This window comes from Rhipicephalus microplus, unplaced genomic scaffold (assembly GCF_043290135.1).
Source record: "Rhipicephalus microplus isolate Deutch F79 unplaced genomic scaffold, USDA_Rmic scaffold_514, whole genome shotgun sequence".
Lineage (NCBI taxonomy): Eukaryota > Metazoa > Arthropoda > Arachnida > Ixodida > Ixodidae > Rhipicephalus > Rhipicephalus microplus.
Window position 1 is genome coordinate 18231 of NW_027465075.1, and position 9419 is coordinate 27649.

A 9419-nucleotide genomic window follows, 5' to 3' on the forward strand; every position below is an offset into this window, starting at 1 on the left:
CGCTGATAGCTTTTGGGAAAACTTCTGACGGTGGTGAGAGAGCAGCACGACTACCTCCGTGGCGCCATCGGCTAGCGCATTCGGCTGTTAACCGAAAGGTTGGAGGTTCGAGCCCTCCCGGGGGCGGTGTGTCGCTTTTTTTTCTTTGCGCTGATAGCTTTTGAGAAAAGTTCTGACGGTGGTGAGAGAGCAGCGCGACTGCCTCCGTGGCGCAATCGGCTAGCGCGTTCGGCTGTTAACCGAAAGGTTGGAGGTTCGAGCCCTCCCGAGGGCGGTGTGTCTCTTTTTTTTTCTTTACGCTGATAGCTTTTGGGAAAACTTCTGACGGTGGTGAGAGAGCAGCACGACTACCTCCGTGGCGCAAAGCATTCTGCTTCCGGCAGTCGTGCTGAACGGATCGCAGGATCATGAGCTCCAGCGGAGCGGCGACAGCGGCCAATCTTAGCCGCGGAAACAGGAACGGAGATAGCGAATACCAGTTTATTTTGCCGCAAATGCCAAAAGGACGACTTGTTATCAACACCGTGTTTTTACACGGTGATGTACGAGCGAGGCCATACAAGGTCGAAGATTTCAGGGACGCATTGACGCCAACGGGCCTGCTGCCGGATGTGGTAAGCCTCGGTGCATACCAGGTTAACCACTTGTGGGCGGTGACATTCAATGATGCCGCTCCCACAAAACGCCTGCTCGCCTTGAAGGAGCTGCAGGTGAAGGGGCGGCGCTGCGTCGTCGTCGACCCACAGGACCAGCAGGTGCGGCTACGAATTCACTGGCTGCTTCACGGGGTGAGCGACGAAGAAGTACGGACGGCGCTGTCGGCTTTCGGCAAGGTCGTGGAGGTGAGCCGTGAGCGGTGGCGTGTCCCGGGCATGGCCGACAAGTGTTCGACCACGAGAACAGCTCTCCTGAAGCTGAAAAGCGGCGTCAGGGTCGAAGACCTTCCGCACCAGATCAGGATCGATGGAGAGCTGGCCTTGCTGGTTGTGCCTGGTCGGCCGATGCAATGCTTGCGCTGCCAAGGCAAAGGGCACGTCCGCCGAGAGTGCAAGGTTCCCCGTTGCTCGCGGTGCAAACGCTTCGGACACGTCGAGGCGGATTGCGTTCGAACGTACGCCAGTGCAATGGGGCCAGCGAAGAACGAGGCGATGGCTGATCACGTCATGGACGCGGCCGAGGCAGAGGACGCCGCCAAAGGGGTCGGAAGCCCAGTGGTCCCTGTGACTACTGGAGGGGCGGCGCAGGCAGACACACCCAAGTTTCCGGAGACTCGCCAGCTTTCGACTACACCGGCCAGCGCCCCGTCAGCGGCCGAGCCTGAGCGGGTCGAGACGGACGTGGTTCCAGTGGGGACAGCTGATACAACGGAGGGTCAGGGAGAGACGGCGGCGGACAGCGACGACGAGATGTGCGTGACCAGCGCCACGCTAAAGCGTCCACTCGACGACTCGGTAGAGCAGGACGGGGCGTCGTCCACCAGCAGCCAGGAGCCGCCGGCGAAGGCGCCGCAAGGGAGGCGGCGTAGTCTCAAACCTAAGCCGAAAGTCCCTACCGACCGGAGACTGGAGGACAAGGCAAAAGAAAACAGCGCTGGGAAGCAGGATGGTCCTGGAGGCGGCTAGCCGAGGGCTGGTCGTGAAGGGTAAGCGCCATGCTCCGGGCCTACTCCTTTAGCGAACAAGTCACTATGGAATTAACTCCGCCATTCAGTATAGCTACGCTTAACGTCAGAGGGTTGGCGGCTAGGCGTAGGCAAAGTCAGCTCTATCGGTTGCTCACAGACCAAGACATAGACGTCCTAGCCGTCCAGGAAACTAAGGTAGACGGAGAGGAGGAGACCGGGAGCATGGTGCGCCGTTTCACTGACCGATATTACGCGGTCGTAAGCCACTCGATAGGAACGTCCGCGGGTTGTGTTCTTTTTGTAAAAAAATTGCAAAGCCTTCTTGTGCAAAGTGTTTTTTCATGTCAGTCGGGCAGAATTGTTTATTGTGACTTTGTTTATGGTGCCACTGAATTCAGAGTTATATGCGTATACGCACCGAATAGTGTAGAAGAGCGTGCTCAGTTTTTTTCTAACCTGTTTCAGTGGACAAAGTGTGATAAGAGGGTGGTTTTGTTAGGTGATTTTAACTGTGTTTTAAGGGCTCGCGATAGAGTCAATAGCACTGGCGTTCGTGACAAAAGCAGTGACGTGCTAGGCAAATTAATAACCGAAAATGACTTGGAAGACGTGTATGAATGTGTGGCAGCAAATCGCGAAGTGATCTACACGCGATTTCATGGCAATAGCCATGCACGTTTAGACCGCATATACCTATCCCTAGATGTATTGCCTATGTGTCACGATTTTTCGGTTGAGCCAGTGTCGTTTTCAGATCACTGTTTGGTTGTGTGTCGCATAGGCATGAAGAAACAGCGTAAGGTTTTCAACTGGGATTTATGGAAACTGAACGCATTGTTACTAAAAGATGAACCATTTTTAGAAGCAGTGCACGAGACCATTAATGAAGTGCTTATGGAAAAAACGGAAACAGTAGCAGAGAAATGGGAGTGTTTAAAGCAGAAGGTGAAAATGAAAGCGCTTGACAGATCGAGCACGCTAAAATTCGAAGCGCAAATAAAAGAAAGAAGTCTTAAGAAAACACTGCAGCAGCTGATAGCCCTAGAAAGTCGGGAGCCTGGGACTTGCAAAGACGAGGTGCGCAGTGTCAAGGAAAAATTAGAACTGCATGACAGAGAGCGTTATCGAGGCGCCTGGGTTCGCGCGCGCGCAAATGATCTTGCCGCGGGTGAGACGCCCACAAAAAGGGCGCTTGGTCTCGAAAAAGCGCAAGGACGCCGAAACCACATCGATAAGGTCTATTGCAACGGGACTCTCGCGAGCGACAATGAAAGCATCGAACGGGCCTTTGTTGCGTATTATCAGTCACTTTTTGCAATTCGAAAAGCGAATGTACATGGTTTTAAAGAAGAGTTTCTCAAGCGCTTGCCGCGGCTTAGTGACGACACAAAAAAGCTTTTAGAAGGCAGAATAACGGAAGGTGAAGTGGAACGCGCGATTGGTCATCTGAACCCCGGAAAGTCACCGGGACCCGATGGCCTAACCGCAGCATGGTATAAGACGTTTAGAATAGAACTGTCCCCGGGGTTAGCTGAGCTGTTCAATGAGGCGTACGAACGGAAAACTCTGCCGCCCTCCTTCAGCAAAGCGCATACGATATTAATTCCTAAAACGGACGAAGGGGAAAAACTTAAACTGGTGACATCGTATAGGCCCATATCGCTGACCAATGTCGACTACAAGATTTTTATGAAGGTTCTGGCAGCGCGACTTCAAGGTGTCATTAAAGAAATTGTTGGAGAGCACCAAACTTGTGGAATCAAAGGCAGAACCATTAGCTCAAACATTCACAAGATGCGGTGTGTGCTAGAGTGTTGTGACGAAGATTCACTTGGCGTTGCTGTGCTCCAGATAGACCTGGAGAAAGCTTTTGATTGTGTTGCGCATGATATTTTGTTTGTCATCTTAGATCATATTAATGTCGGTTCCATCATCAAGGAGGGAGTGGCCTTGGCGTACCAGAACTGCACAACACGTTTAATTGTTAACAAGTCTTTGGGGGCCCCCATTCACGTAATGCGTTCTGTGCGTCAGGGCTGCCCCCTCAGTCCACTTTTGTTTTGTATTTACATCGAAGCGATGTGCTTAGCGATAAATGAAAATGAAAAAATTCGTGGCTTCAGCTTGGCGGCAGTGGAAGTTAAGCTGCTGGCATATGCAGACGACATTGCGGTGTGTTGTACGAACAAAGAAAGTGTAGAGGAAACGATAAGTGTTGTGAAACATTTTTGTAGCGTCACAGGAAGCCGCGTAAACTGGGCGAAATCTCTTGGGCTTTGGCACGGAAGGTGGCCTTCAAAGCCGGACCTTTTTGCGAATGTGCACTGGACGGAAACACCGACAAGGTACCTCGGTGTTCCCCTGGAATGTTATAACGGCAGCGAGGAGTATTGGTCGCGTCAAACAAAAGAGACGAAGGAAAAAGCAGACAGGTGGAAAGGCATGAACCTGTCTGTTTTCGCTAGGGCTACTGTGTGCAACATGTTTTTTATCGCTAAACTGTGGTATGTGATGCAGGTGTTACATTGTTCAAGGATCAACGTGCAAAGGCTGCACAGAGTGTTCGCAGTTTTTATATGGGGCTCGAAATGGGAAAGGTGCAGACGGACCAACTTGTTCAGGCGCGTGAAGGACGGAGGTCTTGGTTTGGCGCACCTATTTGTGAGACAAGTAGTAAATAGATTTTTGTTTTTCCGTGACGTCAGGGATCCGTTTTTACGTACGGTATGCCAGCTCAGGTTAGGCAGTGCCTTACCAGATTTTGTTGTTACTACGGATAGCCGGCCCGTGACGTTGCGTGGGTATCTCAAGGAAGTGGTAGACAGTGTACGTTTTTTATCTGTACGCTTTTCGATAGATTATCTAGCAAGTGTTAGAAGAAAAGAATTGTACAGAGATGTATGTGCTATGGTTTTGCCAGTACCATTGTACAGGGCCATATACAGTGGAAGACCGGGACAAAACGTACTGAAGCGGGTGAGAAACATGCAGGTACCTACAGGGGTGAAAACTTTTTTCTTCAAGTTACACACAGGAACACTATCAGTAAAGACTTTCACAGAGGAACGGGGTTTTTTTACACTATGGGGGTCACACTGCTTGATATGTAAGAAACCAGAAACAATAGACCATGTTTTTTTGCATTGTTGGGAAGGGGTACATTTTTGGGACATATTACAGAGGACAATAAAGAAGGATTTTCCACTAGACCCACACGGAATAAGGTACCTCGCAGTAACAAATGATGATGGGGTCCCATTCGATGTAGTGATGTTGACCGGTCTCCACTGTATATGGCGTGCACGAATGGCCGGATACCATTTCGACCCGGACGCAAAACCAGCAGTAATTTATTTCAGGCAAAGCATGTCTGCATTCATTGAGTGTAGCAAAATAGAGGATATCGAGCCAGAATGGTTGTCAAGGTTTGAACCCCTGGCAAACCTTAAGTATTTTTAAGAGGACAACATCAGTACAAATGGGACTGATGGCAATGCTTGTTTTTTTTCTTTTTCTTTGTATTGTAATATATGTGTGTGCAATGATTGCCCTGTACAATGTCCATGCCAGGCAATAAAAAAAAAAAAAAAAACCTCCGTGGCGCCATCGGCTAGCGCATTCGGCTGTTAACCGAAAGGTTGGAGGTTCGAGCCCTCCCGGGGGCGGTGTGTCGCTTTTTTTCTTTACGCTGATAGCTTTTGAGAAAAGTTCTGACGGTGGTGAAAGAGCAGCACGACTGCCGCCGTGGCGCATTCGGCTAGCGCGTTCGGCTGTTAACCGAAAGTTTAGAGGTTCGAGCCCTCCCGGGGCGGTGTGTCGCTTTTTTTTCTTTCCGCTGATAGCTTTTGAGAAAAAGAGGTTCGAGCCCTCCTGGGGGCGGTGTGTCGCTTTTTTTTCTTTCCGCTGATAGCTTTTGAGAAAAAGAGGTTCGAGCCCTCCTGGGGGCGGTGTGTCGCTTTTTTTTCTTTCCGCTGATAGCTTTGGAGAAAAAGAGGTTCGAGCCCTCCTGGGGGCGGTGTGTCGCTTTTTTTTCTTTCCGCTGATAGCTTTTGAGAAAAGTTTTGACGGTGGTGAGAGAGCAGCACGACTGCCTCCGTGGCGCAATGGGCTAGCGCGTTCGGCTGTTAACCGAAAGGTTGGAGGTTCGAGCCCTCCCGGGAGCGGTGTGTCGCTTTTTTTGTTTACGCTGATAGCTTTGGAGAAAAAGAGGTTCGAGCCCTCCTGGGGGCGGTGTGTCGCTTTTTTTTTCTTTACGCTTATAGCTTTTGAGAAAAGTTCTGACGGTGGTGAGAGAGCAGCACGACTGCCTCCGTGGCGCTATCGGCTAGCGCGTTCGGCTGTTAACCGAAAGGTTTAAGGTTCGAGCCCTCCCGGGGGCGATGTGTTGCTTTTTTTCTTTACGCTGATAGCTTTTGAGAAAAGTTCTGACAGTGGTGAGAGAGCAGCACGACTGCCTCCGTGGCGCAATCGGCTAGCGCGTTCGGCTGTTAACCGAAAGTTTAGAGGTTCGAGCCCTCCCGAGGGTGTTGTGTCGCTTTTTTCTCTTTGCGCTGATAGCTTTGGAGAAAAAGAGGTTCGAGCCCTCCTGGGGGCGGTGTGTCGCTTTTTTTTTCTTTGCGCTGATAGCTTTTGAGAAAAGTTCTGACGGTGGTGAGAGAGCAGCACGGCTGCCTCCGTGGCGCAATAAGCTAGCGCGTTCGGCTGTTAACCGAAAGGTTGGAGGTTCGAGCCCTCCCGAGGGCGGTGTGTCTCTTTTTTTCTTTACGCTGATGGCTTTTGAGAAAAGTTCTGACGGTGGTGAGAGAGCAGCACGACTGCCTCCGTGGCGCCATCGGCTAGCGCGTTCGCTTGTTAACCGAAAGGTTGGAGGTTCAAGCCCTCCCGGGGGCGGTGTGTCGCTTTTTTCTCTTTTCGCTGATAGCTTTGGAGAAAAAGAGGTTCGAGCCCTCCAGGGGGCAGCGTGTCGCTTTTTTTCTTTCCGCTGATAGCTTTTGAGATAAGTTTTGACGGTGGTGAGATATCAGCACGACTGCCTCCGTGGCGCAATCGGCTAGCGCGTCCGGCTGTTAACCGAAAGGTTGGAGGTTCGAGCCCTCCAGGGGGCGGTGTGTCGCTTTTTTTCTTTCCGCTGATAGCTTTTCAGAAAAGCTTTCACGGTGGTGAGAGATCAGCACGACTGCCTCCTTGGCGCAATCGGCTAGCGCGTCCGGCTGTTAACCGAAAGGTTGGAGGTTCGAGCCCTCCAGGGGGCGGTGTGTCGCTTTTCTTTCTTTCTGCTGATAGCTTTTGAGAAAAGTTCTGACGGTGGTGAGAGAGCAGCACGACTGCCTCCGTGGCGCAATCGGCTATCGCGTCCGGCTGGTAACCGAAAGGTTGGAGGTTCGAGACCTCCCGGGGGTGGTGTGTCGCTTTTTTTTCTTTGCGCTGATAGCTTTGGAGAAAAAGAGGTTCGAGCCCTCCTGGGGGCGGTGTGTCGCTTTTTTTTTACGCTGATAGCTTTTGAGAAAGGTTCTGACGGTGGTGATAGAGGAGCACGACTGCCTCTGTCGCGCAAGCGTCTAGCGCTTTCGGCTGTTACCGGAAAGGTTGGAAGTTCGAGCCCTCCCGGGGGCGGTGTCTGTTGCTTTTTTCTCTTTGCACTGATGAATTTGAAGGAATGTTCTGACGGTCGTGAGAGTGCAGCACGACTGCCTCCGCAGCGCAATCAGCTAACGAGTTCGGCTCTCAACCAAAAGGTTGGAAGTTCGAGCCCTCCCGAGGGCGGTGTGACGCATTTTTATCTTTGCGCTCATAGCTTTGGAGGAATGTGCGGACGGTCGGGAGAGTGCAGCACGACTGCCTCCGCGGCGCAATCGGCTAACGTGTTCGGCTCTTAACCGAAAGGTTGGACGTTCAAGCCCTCCCGAGGGCGGTGTGTCGCATTTTTATCTTTGCGCTCATAGCTTTGGAGGAATATTCTGACGGTCGTGAGAATGCAGCACGACTGCCTCCGTGGCGGAATCAGCTAACGAGTTCGGCTCCTAACGGAAAGGTTGGAGGTTCGAGCCCTCCAGGCGTGGTGTGTCGCTTTTTTTTTCTTTCCGCTGATAACTTTTGAGAAAAGTTTTCACGGTGGTGAGAGATCAGCACGACTGCCTCCGTGGCGCAATCGGCTAGTGCGTTCGGCTGTTAGCGGAAATGTTGGAAGTTCGAGCCCTCCCGGGGGCGGTGTGTCGCTTTTTTTTTCTTAACGCTGATGGCTTTGTAGAAAAGTTCTGACGGTGGTGAAAGAGGAGCACGACTGCCTCCGTGGCGCAATTAGCTAGCGCGTTCGGCTGTTAACCGAAAGGTTGCAGGTTCGAGCCTTCCCGGGGGCGCTGTAGTGGTCTCTTTTCTTTGCGTTGATAGCTTTGGAGGAATGTTCTGACGGTCGTGAGAGTGCAGCATGACTGCCTCCGCGGTGCAATCGGCTAACGAGTTCGGCTCCTAACCGAAAGGTTGGAGGTTCGAGCCTTCCCGGGGGTGGTGTGTCGCATTTTTTTCTTTGCGCTGATAGCTTTGGAGGAATGTTCTGACGGTGGTGAGAGAGCAGCACGACTGCCTCCGTGGCAAAATCGGCTAGCGCGTTCGGCTGTTAACCGAAAGGTTGGAGGTTCGAGCCCTCCAGGGGGCGGTGTGTCGATTTTTTTCTTTCCGCAGATAGCTTTTGAGAAAAGTTTTGACGGTGGTGAGAGATCAGCACGACTGCCTCCGTGGCGCAATCGGCTAGCGCGTCCGGCTGTTAACCGAAAGGTTGGAGGTTCGAGACCTCCCGGGGGTGGTTTCTCGCTTTTTTTTCATTGCGCTGATAGCTTTGGAGAAAAAGAGGTTCGAGCCCTCCTGGGGGTGGTGTGTCGCTTTTCTTACGCTGATAGCTTTTAAGAAAAGTTCTGACGGTGGTGAGAGATCAGCACGACTGCCTCCGTGGCGCAATTGGCTAGCGCGTTCGGCTGTTAACCGAAAGGTTGGACGTTCGAGGCCTCCCGGGGGCGGTGTGTCGCATTTTTATCTTTGCGCTCATAGCTTTGGAGGAATGTTTTGACGGTCGTGAGAGTGCAGCACAACTTCCTCCGCGACGTATTCGGCTAGCGCATTCGCTTGTTAACCGAAAGGTTGGAGGTTCGAGCCCTCCAGGGGGCGGTGTGTCGCTTTTCTTTCTTTCTGCTGATAGCTTTTGAGAAAAGTTCTGACGGTGGTGAGAGAGCAGCACGACTGCCTCCGTGGCGCAATCGGCTATCGCGTCCGGCTGGTAACCGAAAGGTTGGAGGTTCGAGACCTCCCGGGGGTGGTGTGTCGCTTTTTTTTCTTTGCGCTGATAGCTTTGGAGAAAAAGAGGTTGGAGCCCTCCTGGGGGCGGTGTGTCGCTTTTTTTACGCTGATAGCTTTTGAGAAAGGTTCTGACGGTGGTGAGAGAGCAGCACGACTGCCTCTGTCGCGCAAGCGTCTAGCGCTTTCGGCTGTTACCGGAAAGGTTGGAAGTTCGAGCCCTCCCGGGGGCGATGTCTGTTGCTTTTTTCTCTTTGCGCTCATAGCTTTGGAGGAATGTGCGGACGGTCGGGAGAGTGCAGCACGACTGCCTCCGCGGCGCAATCGGTAACGAGTTCGGCTCTAAACCGAAAGGTTGGACGTTCGAGGCCTCCCTGGGGGCGGTGTGTCGCATTTTTATCTTTGCGCTCATAGCTTTGGAGGAATGTTTTGACGGTAGTGAGAGTGCAGCGTGGCTGCCTCCGCGGCGCAATCGGTAACGAGTTCGGCTCTTAACCGAAAGGTTGGAAGT

The 9419-nt window shown here is 52.1% G+C and overlaps 13 non-coding genes across 13 annotated transcripts; all 13 read left to right on the plus strand.

The window, feature by feature from the left end:
* Positions 1 to 52: 52 nt before the first annotated feature.
* Positions 53 to 126, plus strand: TRNAN-GUU (transfer RNA asparagine (anticodon GUU)). Its single transcript has one exon. It is a non-coding gene; the product is annotated as a tRNA-Asn (tRNA).
* Positions 127 to 200: 74 nt separating this feature from the next.
* On the plus strand, positions 201 to 274 carry TRNAN-GUU (transfer RNA asparagine (anticodon GUU)). The gene has a single exon. It is a non-coding gene; the product is annotated as a tRNA-Asn (tRNA).
* Positions 275 to 5215: 4941 nt separating this feature from the next.
* On the plus strand, positions 5216 to 5289 carry TRNAN-GUU (transfer RNA asparagine (anticodon GUU)). Its single transcript has one exon. It is a non-coding gene; the product is annotated as a tRNA-Asn (tRNA).
* A 424-nt stretch (positions 5290 to 5713) lies between these two features.
* Positions 5714 to 5787, plus strand: TRNAN-GUU (transfer RNA asparagine (anticodon GUU)). The gene has a single exon. It is a non-coding gene; the product is annotated as a tRNA-Asn (tRNA).
* A 506-nt stretch (positions 5788 to 6293) lies between these two features.
* Positions 6294 to 6367, plus strand: TRNAN-GUU (transfer RNA asparagine (anticodon GUU)). The gene has a single exon. It is a non-coding gene; the product is annotated as a tRNA-Asn (tRNA).
* Positions 6368 to 6440: 73 nt separating this feature from the next.
* On the plus strand, positions 6441 to 6514 carry TRNAN-GUU (transfer RNA asparagine (anticodon GUU)). The gene has a single exon. It is a non-coding gene; the product is annotated as a tRNA-Asn (tRNA).
* Positions 6515 to 6655: 141 nt separating this feature from the next.
* On the plus strand, positions 6656 to 6729 carry TRNAN-GUU (transfer RNA asparagine (anticodon GUU)). The gene has a single exon. It is a non-coding gene; the product is annotated as a tRNA-Asn (tRNA).
* A 73-nt stretch (positions 6730 to 6802) lies between these two features.
* On the plus strand, positions 6803 to 6876 carry TRNAN-GUU (transfer RNA asparagine (anticodon GUU)). Its single transcript has one exon. It is a non-coding gene; the product is annotated as a tRNA-Asn (tRNA).
* A 74-nt stretch (positions 6877 to 6950) lies between these two features.
* On the plus strand, positions 6951 to 7024 carry TRNAT-GGU (transfer RNA threonine (anticodon GGU)). The gene has a single exon. It is a non-coding gene; the product is annotated as a tRNA-Thr (tRNA).
* Positions 7025 to 7906: 882 nt separating this feature from the next.
* Positions 7907 to 7980, plus strand: TRNAN-GUU (transfer RNA asparagine (anticodon GUU)). The gene has a single exon. It is a non-coding gene; the product is annotated as a tRNA-Asn (tRNA).
* Positions 7981 to 8349: 369 nt separating this feature from the next.
* TRNAN-GUU (transfer RNA asparagine (anticodon GUU)) lies at positions 8350 to 8423 on the plus strand. The gene has a single exon. It is a non-coding gene; the product is annotated as a tRNA-Asn (tRNA).
* A 137-nt stretch (positions 8424 to 8560) lies between these two features.
* TRNAN-GUU (transfer RNA asparagine (anticodon GUU)) lies at positions 8561 to 8634 on the plus strand. Its single transcript has one exon. It is a non-coding gene; the product is annotated as a tRNA-Asn (tRNA).
* A 222-nt stretch (positions 8635 to 8856) lies between these two features.
* On the plus strand, positions 8857 to 8930 carry TRNAT-GGU (transfer RNA threonine (anticodon GGU)). Its single transcript has one exon. It is a non-coding gene; the product is annotated as a tRNA-Thr (tRNA).
* Positions 8931 to 9419: the final 489 nt, after the last annotated feature.